General features: G+C 21.4%; 1 protein-coding gene across 2 annotated transcripts in view; it reads right to left on the bottom strand.

Moving 5' to 3' along the window:
• Positions 1-11,573, bottom strand: part of LOC129614633 (leucine-rich repeat-containing protein 4C) — a 42,786-nt gene extending 31,213 nt beyond the window's left edge. The window contains exon 1 of one of the 2 annotated variants that reach the window (XM_055529356.1): positions 11,219-11,573. The gene's annotated coding sequence lies outside the window, so the exon portion shown is untranslated. The remainder of the gene's footprint in view (positions 1-11,218) is intronic. The other variant, XM_055529357.1, reaches the window with a different exon arrangement.
• Between the last annotated feature and the right edge of the window lie 1,058 nt (positions 11,574-12,631).

The following is a 12,631-nucleotide window of genomic DNA, read 5'->3' as shown; positions in this document are numbered from 1 at the left end:
AATTTATTATTTGATGTTATAATTATAAACTTTATTAGATAAAATAAATAAGAACAAAAAATATAGAGTTTTACAATTATGTGATTGAGTCCTTTTATGACGAATGAACGCTTTTTCTTCTAAGTATTTTAACTTTATGAAAATGTACGATAAAATTAATTGAATTAGTTTTTAAGATCTTGAAAAAGTAAATTGTTTACTTCAATTTAATTTGAGATTTTCAATAGAGAATTGAAACTTTATAATGAATTAAATTTTGTTGATTGAATTGTTATATAAAATGATTTATATATATATAGTTTAACGTTACCTAAATATATTTGTATTAATTTCGAAATATTTTAGGGTAAATATAATTTTTATATAAAAAAGGAAATGTGTTTGTAATAGACATTGAATTGTCATTGCAGATTGTTGCAGAATTCATTCCGTTATTTTACTACACCGCAATAAATGAACAAAATTTTGTCTACTCGTTATGTGGGCGCATTATGTAAGCTAGCTTATGGTGGAACTATAAAATATTAAAATCGTTATAATTAAATAGAAAATAAAAATTTAAAGAATTTTAATTTGTTTTTGGCAAAGTCAAATGTTTTAAAATTCAAATTCTAAAAAGTCAAACATAAATAGAACAGCCGAATTTGTAAAATTATTTTTAATATTTTTTTAAGTTGTACATGAGTTCATCATACCAAATTGACACACTTTTACTCAATATTGCATAGAACTTTTATTCACTGTGCTACGTGTATATTTCGAAAATTTCCAGGATATTGGTAAGCATATAATTTTTATATGAATTTATATTTGAAATTTAATGTAATCTTATGTGATTTTTTTAGATAAACACAATAATTTTGTATAAAATTAGACAAATAAGTAAATATTTACAATTTTTTGTAAATTAAATCATATAATTAAAATATTATAATAATTTCAGTATAGAATGACTAAGTGCTAATAACACTTTTATATTTATATCAAGAATTTTTTATTAATAATTTTGTGTTTATAAGCTTAAAATGAATTATGGTTAACTAAAAACTCAAAGGTTAATATTTTTATGTCTCTACTTATTAGAACAAGTGTACTGCATGATTTAATTTCACATTTTGCTTATCAACAATACGACATTATTCTGTTTTAACCACAATATTTTTTACATTCAAATAAAAATAATTCTGTTTTGAAAATATACCATTCACAATAACATAAGCTCGATATATAAATATAGTTTTCCTATACGATAAAATTTTTGTTTGTATTAAAATTAATTTTTCATAATATAAAGTAGAATTGCAAGTACGTAGAATAAATTTAATGTAATTTCCTGGACAAGAGATTTCATATTGTATATATATATCTTTTGTTTTGAAATATTAACAACATATACGAGTACACAAGTGTGACCATACGATAAAAACAAATAAATTATTTTCTTTCTATTATAAGTAAGTATATAAGAGAGTTGGTCATATCCGTGGTTTATATTGATAATTATTATAATTTTAGACTAAAAAATGTGTAATATAATATACTTAGTATATTTCCCACAAAATTATGATAATTATTTTTGAATTTCAAAAGAATTTCGGCAAAAATTTGAAAAGGACTTCGGGAAAACACAATTTTATGGCAAATTAATGATGTAACTATAGCCATAAAATATCGTAACAATATGATTAATTTTTTGATGACATAGCATTACTTATAGAATTTTACTGCGATAACAATATATGTATGTGGTGATGACATGAAACAAATTATTGATAAGAGCAAAGTATTTAAAATCGTGTAAAAACAAAAATATTTATTCTCTCAATGATGTTGTGATGTAACACATTAATAACTTAATGTTATTTATTATTTTTCTGTTATAAAACGGAAAGATTTACAATAATATTAATCTAATATTTGACCTTCTAAATTCACACTTAATTATATTTAATATTTTTGTACCCGTTTAATTTTTCGTTATCAAAAATTATTGCATATACTTACTATACTTAATCAGCTAATTACAACATACAGTAATTAAATACGTTGTAAGTATAATACTGAGAGTGCTTATTTAATACATTTATATACTTATACAATATATATACTTAAATATTTACATAGAAGTGCATTATTGTTTTCAATTCTAATCAATAAATCGAATATATGTGTATAAAGTCAAAAGTTCATTAAAAAATTTTTAAATTTTTTTTGACATGAAGTGTGAAATGGTTTTAAATGAAATGGGCACATGCAATATGTATGTATGTATCTATATATAGTTTAAGTGTTTATTGTAAATTGTAATCGAATACAGTGTATAAACACACATATTCGACTCAAAACATTAAATACCATTATAAATCTATTCCAATAGTTAACGTTTATGTACATAGTACATGTTAATACATAAATTTTTCTATATACTATTTCTTATGAATATTCAATTTTACTTGAAAATAATTTTTTTTTCGATATGTCAGAATTAATTATTAAATTGACTTATTGACATTTTATATATTATTGATTTTTAATAGTACAATTGAAAAATTCTGTATTTAATATTTAAATAAAATTGATTTTGTTTACATAAAATCCATTAATAAAAATGTTATTTAAGTACATATATGAACGTAAGTATATAATAAAATTTTCAAATGCTAAAAAAAAATTAGGCAAATATTATTACAATTTACACAAAATGAGAATTGTGCATTTATATATGTTTGTAATATGTGCGTAAATAGGAAAAGGTAATTGTGTATTGAGATCAACAACATCATAATATGTCAATAAATTATCTAAGTTCTAAGGGAACAAGGTTATTAGAATTCTGATAATAAATATCAATTTCAAGACACACTCGTAATTGTAATAGAATTTAAAAATATGTATATATTGAAGAAGGTATAGAGATAACATTGAGTATAGCAAAATATGTAAGCGAAAATGATACATAAGTGCTCTTATCACAAATTAAAAATTTTAATTTATGTACGTAAGACTGCGTAATTTTAAAAAAATTTAGAATTATTATAGTCAGTAGGTTTACACTACCAAACAATAAGTTTATACTGTTCATAGGCGTTTTGTTTCACGTTGTTTAAAATCCGATAAATTTTTCCAATCTTTTTTCCAATAAAAATTCCATATAGCACAACTTATACAATTTTAAACTTTAAAATCGATTTTTTTTTCAAGTTAATTTTGATAAAAGAATAAATGGTGTTAAATTCAACTACAAATTATAATTATATATAAGATATTTTAAATATCGTGCAGACTAAATTAAAAAAAATTCACATATGGAAAGTCGGGGAACGTAAGGTACGTCCCTAAACTAACGCACGTACTTTTCGTAATGCAAAATTCAATGTTATAGCAATTAAAGCAGAACGTATAATCAAAATAAAACAAAGAAAAATTTTTTTTTCTTTTAAATTTTTAATTGATTTTTCTAAATCAGACGTCTAAATCGTTTTACTAACAAAATTTTTTATTCTAATTTTTAAAATGAATTTGACACTATTTATGAAAATATTAATAATTTCCTGCTTTTCTTTTAATCAAATAATTTTAAATACGTCTACATATACTACATATATACGTATCTTCTAATTTTAACATCAAAGAATTCTACTTTTTTTTGTAAAAAATTTTTTTGTAAAAAGGGAAAGAAAAAACTTTTGTATATACAAAATTCATCTATGTTTTATAAGATATGAACATACAAACAAATATATTATATGTAAAAAAAACTTTTTAGACAAAAATTTCGGAACATTTGAGTGAAAATTAAACTTTTATATAATAATACAAATAGATGGCATATGTTTACAAAGTATGCTTAATAAATTGTGGGTACAGTTTTCGATATACTAATATATGTATTGTATATACTGAGTTAAAATATGTAAACGGACGCGCCAAATTTGTGGGATAGCTGCGACGTGATAGTTTTAAAATTTAATCCCAATTTAGTCTAATGCTTCCCTAACGGCCACTATCTGTGTGGACCACACTGTTCCATATATTCTCTTAAGAGATCGCCCTTCAATATCCTATACAAACAAAATTTTAACCTATATTCCTTATCGCCCCGAATGAAGTCAAATACACTATACATATACATGGGAAACACAAGATTCATTTTGTGTATTTATATATTCTATCTCTTTTACTAGTCTTAATGAGAACCAAAACTCATTTTGTTCCGAAAAAGTAAACTATTCTAACTTGCAATTAACCAACACATCCACCCGTTAATTTTAAATTACGTTGCAGTCAGCCACAACCGACGCTTTTTTATTGAAATAAATAATATTTAAATACAAGATTACTTGTACTATTTTAAATTATTAAACATACTACATTCAATTTATACAAAGTGTACCTTTGTGTCGTATTATAATAAGGTACACACAAAATTACCCAACTACTTGCATATTTCGGAACGCGAAATTGTATTTTATACACACAAAGAGCTTATTGTTATTATTTTAAAATATTTGTTTTTTCTTACCAAAATAATACTTAAAAATGTAAATAAATAGTACTAATATTTTATAATTAATTGCACAAATTTTCGAAAATCTATATATACATACATATATGTTAAATATTAAAATATGGTTATTGTTATATATTTAACGTCAGTATAAATTATTTTAAACTATAATAATAATTCATGTGTTCTTGTGTTATTCGTGGAGGTGAAAATATTACAGGAAAAATTAAAATTTAAAAAAAAATAAAATTTTTGTTTTTCTCTTTTTCAAATAATTTCTAAAGTTTATTTATTCTACATAATTTTTTTTGGAAATTGTAAAACTAATAATAATTGCAATTTATTTTATTTAAATTATTGTTTAACTTATATAATATTTATTGAATGGGTACTTGGTAAACTCGCATATAAAGATTTTCTTTATTGAATTTTTCATATTTTATAATTTTAACTTTACTATGTGTGTATGTGTGTATTTAAAATTTTATAAAGGTGAAATAAATAAACATTTTATAAATTTTAAAGGAAATGAAAATTTTTACAAAAAAAAAATTTTTTTTATTTCTTTCCTTCATTTGTGTTCTCTTGTAATATGGGAAATTTTTATTTGAAAATTTATTTGATTTTAATTAATTTTATTAGGAAAAGTTTGAGAAAAAAATTTGATATTTCAATTTATTTAAATTTATTCAATTAAAGAAAAAATAAATGCATTTCTATGTTGATTTTAAGATTTTGAAAATATTGTAAAAATAAAGAGATTTTCATTCGTATTATTATAATTTTATTAGAGTGTTATACGGTAAAACAAATGTTAATTTGCTGCCATTGTTACACAAAAATTAAAATAAATATTATAAGAGAAGAAAGGAATTGTTCTCCTTTTGTTAAATAAATAGGAACATATAAAAGATTTGAAGAATAAATTGCGAGTAAGTATAATAATTTTAAAATTTCTCTTTGTTTATAGATTTGCAAAATGCAAATTATATTTTAGAAGAGTATAGTATTAGTGTATAACTTTATAAGATATATTGTAGTTTTACATATTAACATGTGCCATAAAATTATTATATATTAGGTATATATATACATATTACATATTTAGCTGTTTAATTTGTATTTTCAGATATACTTATTTAATTGGTTTCCGCAAATTCGGTAAGTTTTAAACTGGTATATTAACACATTTATTTGCAATTTTAAAATTTTATACAAATAGTTCTTTGAAATTAATATTCAATTACCAACCGGGGTAATTGAATTTCAAATAAAACGGGCGGTTGGAATTTAATATAAAATTTGATGGCACTAAATTTTGTAAGTCTAGTGTTCGACGGAAATACATTTCTAATAGGGAAACGTTAATAAACCATTTGCAGAAAGATCTCAGTTTGTTCGCCTGTCTGTCTGTTATCCTGCATCTCAAGGTCACGCATCAAGAACCGACTGGCACGAAAATTTATATCTGATTTTACTATTTAAGATATACTTACTTAAGACCGTTTGATCAACTTTTACGATATGAAAGATCTCAAGAATTGAATTTAACCTTTAGTACGGGTTAATTTTAAAGCTCCGTTCAATAACATGACCTACTTTTTCGAGAAAATCAGGTACCAACTATATTGGACTTTTATTACGGGTCGAATTTTGTACCATATTTAAGGAACTCTACGTATTTGATACAATTTCTTGATATTTTTTTCCTTGAGTTTTGAAACCTTATCTAAGAAAATGAAACTCCACTAAGAACAAATTATACATTAGTTTAAGTACATATTAACTTAAGATTAGTCACCACCTTTCATAGGATTTGAAATAAATGTTTAAATAAGAAGAGTTTTATAATATTATGGAACACTTTAACAATGCGGTCGGCTCATATTAAATGTTCTGGTCATATTAAATTTTTTTTATAAAATTACTTTTGTATTATTTTTTTTTCTACTTTTAACATTCCTTCGCAAATTAACAAGACTTTCTATTCTTCTATATGTAAGTACCTATTTGATCAATCGGTACTTGTTATATTTAAATAATTAACACCTTACTAATAAAAGCATTATTAAAAAAAAATCATTGAAATTTTAATATTTCTATAAGCTTTGAGAAAGTCTTCATTTTTCAAATATTGTACAAATTTATTTAACCTTGTTCCTGAAATAAGGCCATTGAATTTACAAGTATAATATTGTGCACGAATTAGTAAGTAAAACTTATATACTCGTACATTTGTATATGAAAAATTATATTATTATAAAACGCTACATAATTTTAAACTGGGCATAACGTGTGAAATATTTTAAAATATAACAAAAAAAAAAATTTCAAAAAAAAAAATTTTCAATTTAATTTATAAGTACTCGTATGTAAGTTGATACAAGGTTGATTCTATTACGTTTATTTAGCATTTATTTGATTTGGATTATTTTAAAAATATTTTTAAAGTTAAATTGAAAAAAATAAATAAAATATGCATATTAATTTCAATTTATCCATTTTGTTGATGTGTTTGTGTGTATAACAGTTGCCGCTTCAATTTTGAATTCTAGATGATTTTATCAAGAATATACTTTGAAAATCGTGGTATTTTTAAAAATAAGAGTTCTATTTTGAAACTAATTAAGTAACTAAATTTTGAATATTTGTGACACCCTTGGAATTGTACTGCAACATTTCACATGTTCGAATATTCAAATGTTCGAAGTCTTAAACTGAAATTTTGCTAGTTTTTTTTACACATATGAGATTCATAATAATGAAGATAATGGGATGAACGTATGGGATCTATAACAACACTTTAAAATATTATAATTCGAAAGATTTAAATTCGAATTTTAAGCAAAATATTAGAGTATGGGTTTATAATATGGGAAGGAGTTGCTTATTACTTTATTTATATATACTAATTTTAAACAAATTTTTTAAATATTTAAATTACTTTTGAGATTTTTAATTTTACTAAGATGATTATTCCAAAATTGCGATAATAGAAAATATTGCATCGTGTTTTGTCTAATATATTACAGTTTCCGTCAACAAATTAAATTCGTTTATATAAAACCTATAAAGCACTAATAATTTTACAAAACCCATAAGTATTATTCAAGTCATTTAGACTAACTTTGCGAAAAAAACAAATAAAATCATGCACTATCTACTTTATATATGATAGTGCACGATTTTATTCCTATTATAACAGTATTATTTTAAGGGTACAACGCAAATGACCATTTTAAAATTAATTCATATATAAATAAATAAAATAAACAAAAAATATATATAACATTTTCCTTTTTCAAATACAAAATGCAGACAAAATTTTTAGAAAAAAAAATCATTTTTTTTTTTTATTACTTACAACTTAGTTATCAAATTTTTTTAGTTTTTGATCGCTGACATTATTTAAATTAATTTAAAAGAAGAAGGTACTTAACCTAGTATACATATAAATGAAAAAATTGAATATTTCAACATTTTTGTTCTAATTTAAAAATTGTGATGACTAATATATACATATACAATGTCATACAATATATGTACATACATACATATGAAAATACAGATGCTTCAATATATACTTTTAAAATTTGTGCTATGAACTTGCTACACTATTTGTACTGTGTGAACACTATTACTCACAATAGTGTTATATAGTAAGTATAAATGATTACTGTTGAATAGTATAGAAGTAACAGTAATATGTAAATTACTATCTCAAATATTAATATTTTTTTCTCTTTTTTCATATGTTATACTCGTAACTACATTCATATAAATAATATTGTATACCTGTTTGCAAATTAAGGCAGCAAACTGTTCTCAAAAATACAATGAATAATGCCTTTAAAAAATATGAAAATCAATTATTCAGTAATCAGTAAATATAACTTAAGAGCTATTAGACGAAAATAATTAGTATTTGAAATATAATTTAATAAAATAAATCAATAATTTTTTGGATATTTTTAAATTTTCTTTAAAATTGCTAAAAAAATTAGTGTTCATTATAGAATGACTTACTTTTACAAGTGACATGAAATTATGATATTGTGTGAGTACATAAGTACTCAATTCATAGAAACAAAATTTTAGATTTCACTAATTTTTATTAAATTTCTCAATCTATAAATACTTAGAAAATATTAGTATACTTATAAGTCAAAATTAATGAATTTCAAGTAACTATAACGCTAATAAGGACCAATAATTTATTGTAAGTAATTACAAGTATATGCTTAAGTAGTAATAGTAATTGAATATTGTGAAGATTTTTCAATATTTCTCAAGAATTATATGTAGTATGAGTACTGCACCAAAGGAGGTTCATGAACTATACTCGTTACAGGTACTTATATGAATTCTATGTGTTTTTAAAAATTGTTGCATAGATGTAACAGGTTTATTATAATATGTAATCAAAATGTAATTATTATTCTCATTACAAATTGTGAAGTATACTCAAGTACATACTCATATGTGTTTGTACATTTACATATTATGATATACTCTAAAAATATTTAAATATAAATCATCATTCAAATTAAAAAAATCTTCATTCGACACACATGCTTATAACAAAACTTTCTTGAGGAAAATTAAAATTGTTTTTTTTTTTTTTTTTTTTTTTTTATGTTGGACATAATTCTTATACTATATGCAATGGAATGACTTCAAAATTATTTCAAAAATACTTAAAATTTTATGTAATTTTTCATATTTTCAAATATCTAAGCATATATGTATGTGCAATGTGCCACATATATTTAAACGTGTATAATATAAGAATGTGCACACTATTTTATAAATAAAAGACCTACTTATGCACTTTTATTATTTTTTTTTTTAATGTCTATCTAATATTATAAAAATATAAATATACTCCATAAATACTTAAATTATAATAAAAATAAGAAAAAAAACCCCTTCAGCTCTTTATTTTTTTTCTTCTGTACTTATTTAAATAGAAGATTTTCCATATAGGAAAAAATCTTTTAATAATTTTCTCTAAAAAAAAATATGAACAAGTATATAAGAAGAAATTCAGAAATCTCTGAAAAACTTCCAATTTTTATATTTTCTGCCAAAAATGAAAATTCAAAAGAGAAAAATTCAAAATATAATATTAAAAGGGACGGGAAAAGAAACAAACAATCATTGTTCAAGAATTTAAAAATGAAAACGAAAATATTTAGGTACCTCTGCATATATATATATATATATATAAAACAATATAATTTGGAAAATTGAATAAAATATAAAAAAAAAAATATTTTTTATATTATAAGGAATTTAACCCCCTTTAGCTAAACTATTTTGGTTCAGAGATAACAAGTTTTTGATAGAAAACATTAAAAAAGATTGAGAATAAAACAAAAAAAAATAAAATAAATAAATAAAGAGAAAAAAAAATCAAATTTAAAATTGTTAAGCGTAAATTCATTCCAGATAGATTAAAATTAAAATGAGAGAAAATCCAAACTGAGTATTTTAATTTTTTTTATCTTATATATCAGCTATGTAGAAAAGAATTGTTAAACTTTTGGCTCTTTTGAGCTGAATTTGAGTCTTCTGAAAAATATAACAAGTTGTTATTATACATATAAAGTTTACGGAGTCATTTGTACTCTCATCATAAAACAGAAATGTATTGGAGAATTGACGAGGAATTGACAATATGTATAAGAGAATAAGAGAATATAAAATCACCTTCTTTCGGTAGTATATTAATTAAAATCTAAATTTAAAATATAGAAAATTTAATGTGTAATTTGTTAAAACATGTCATGTAGGCCAACTATAGTTGGTTGCCATTTGTCCCGATTTAAGTACATGTAGGCTTTAGGCAACTTTTGAAATAATTTCCCGCCGTCTCTATTTGATCAGACTCGAATGCCTCGATTTTTCTACTTATGTATATGTACTTTAAATTTAAATGGAAAATTTTTTAAAAAATTTATAAGTATAATACCGCCAACAATAAATAAATACTATAATAAACAATAAATCGAATTAAATAGTTTTGGAAAACTATGAACATACAATATTCTTGCCATACAATAATATTGTCAACCATACTATATAATAACCATACTATAACCATACAATACCAATAATTTTGAATTTTACAAGAATAAAAGTTGTCAAAATTACAATATCCTTATGTTGTAATCATTATATTTCAAAATAAATGGTTTTTAATAGGGTGCGGTGGCGGTTGGAAGAAAAGATATTAAAATACATATACTAATTCAAAATTTCATATTGCAAATTTGAAAATTATATCGCGAATTATTTGCGGGAATGCCATACATTACAAATTCTTTATCGAGCAAATTTTTAAAATAAGCAATAATAAATAATATTGTCAATCAAATTGAAAATATTGATTGGCAACCCTATTAAACCATAAAGGACAATAAAAACTATAGAATATCAAAAGAACAATCTAAGAGAATACAAAAACAAAAATAATAATAGCAATAGGAAGAAAAATTTTGGAGAAATCTAGAAGACAACTTGAGAGAAAAAAATTTAAAATTCATTTAAAATTCATTTAAAATTTTTTTAAATATTAAATATATTTAAATGTTTATGTATTTATAATAGAAGAAGATTGTATAAATGCAACAAAAAATAAAAGATCAAAAGATTTCTTTATTAAACAAAAACATATTATTAATTTTTTGTTCTCTTTATTTTACTCACCTTATATATTTTAAAAAAAGTATGCCAAATATTCTGCAATTATCCAATCATATAAAACAAAAGAATTTTATAAAAGATTAAAAGATAATAATTATTTTATTATGGTTATTCCATTCATAAAGTATTAAAGAGTTTTTTTGTATTGCATTTTAAAACAAAATTTTTATATAATACAAAAAAAAATTTGAATAATTTTCACTTTTTTCATAATATTTTTTAAATGCGATCATTTATTTATTGTATTCAAATTTGAATTTAATTTAATTTTAAAATCATTTTATATTATAATAAAAATTTATAATTTCTTTCTTTTAATAATTTACTAATAAAAACACACTTTCAATTTTAATAATATTCAACATGTTGTATTTAAAATAATTTTCTTAAATATAAATTTCAACATACTCAATTTTTTGTTTTAACGAGTAATGCAACTGTTGAACTACATTTTTACCTACTACTCGTATATTATGTTGAAAGAGAAAATAATATTATAATTTTTGTTTTCTCACATATAGCTATAAACAATATTTTTCTCATATAAACAGTGTTGTTCTCATGTATGTTATTATTTTCTATAATGTTATTATTATTATTATTCTTGAAATTTAACCCACCTACACTGTAACAAGTTATAGTAATTTCGATTTAGTTTAATATTTATTCTATATACTTTATATTATATATTATATTTTAGTTATATTGTACATAATAATATATTAAATGTATATTTTTGCTTATTTCAAATAAAATATTAAATAGAATTTGAACAGGTTCATATTATTATAACAAATATTATATTAGGATATAAAATGGAAGATAGTGTTTTAGATTAAATGTAATTGTATAACACTTTTGAACTAAAGAAATTAATTACTTATTACAAATTATTTGATGGCACTTTTTATGTACTAACTATATGTAGGTAATGTTTGGAAATATTTAATTTTTTTTTTTTTAAATTTTAAACTTGTAAAACATGCTACAACAATTTTTAATATTTTACATTTTTTTTTTTTTGGGTATTGTATTATAAAACATGAAACATTAATTTTAAAAAAATAATTTAACAAAATATTTTTTTTTTTGATGAAAAAATTTCAAATTAATTCACTTGTTCTTTCAGTATCAACATTTTATTTTATATATGAACACACAATATAACAAAATCGAAAAACTTTATATTTTTCATATAATATTTTATAACAGTATATAACAATATAATTTTTGATTTACATATATATTATTTTTTTCTTTATTTTATTTTCTTTTTTTGAAAATGCACTTTAAAGTTCCCATTAAACACTATTCGAACAAGAAAACCAAAATTTCTTTGTATAACATTTTGTTTTTTTTTTACATTTTAATTTATTTATATATTGTAGTATAATTTTATTTTATATATGTATATTA

This window comes from Condylostylus longicornis, unplaced genomic scaffold (genome assembly GCF_029603195.1).
Source record: "Condylostylus longicornis isolate FDR11 unplaced genomic scaffold, ASM2960319v2 ptg000114l, whole genome shotgun sequence".
Lineage (NCBI taxonomy): Eukaryota > Metazoa > Arthropoda > Insecta > Diptera > Dolichopodidae > Condylostylus > Condylostylus longicornis.
The sequence above is the reverse complement of the archived record's forward strand: the minus strand, read 5'-3'. Positions and strand labels throughout refer to the sequence as shown.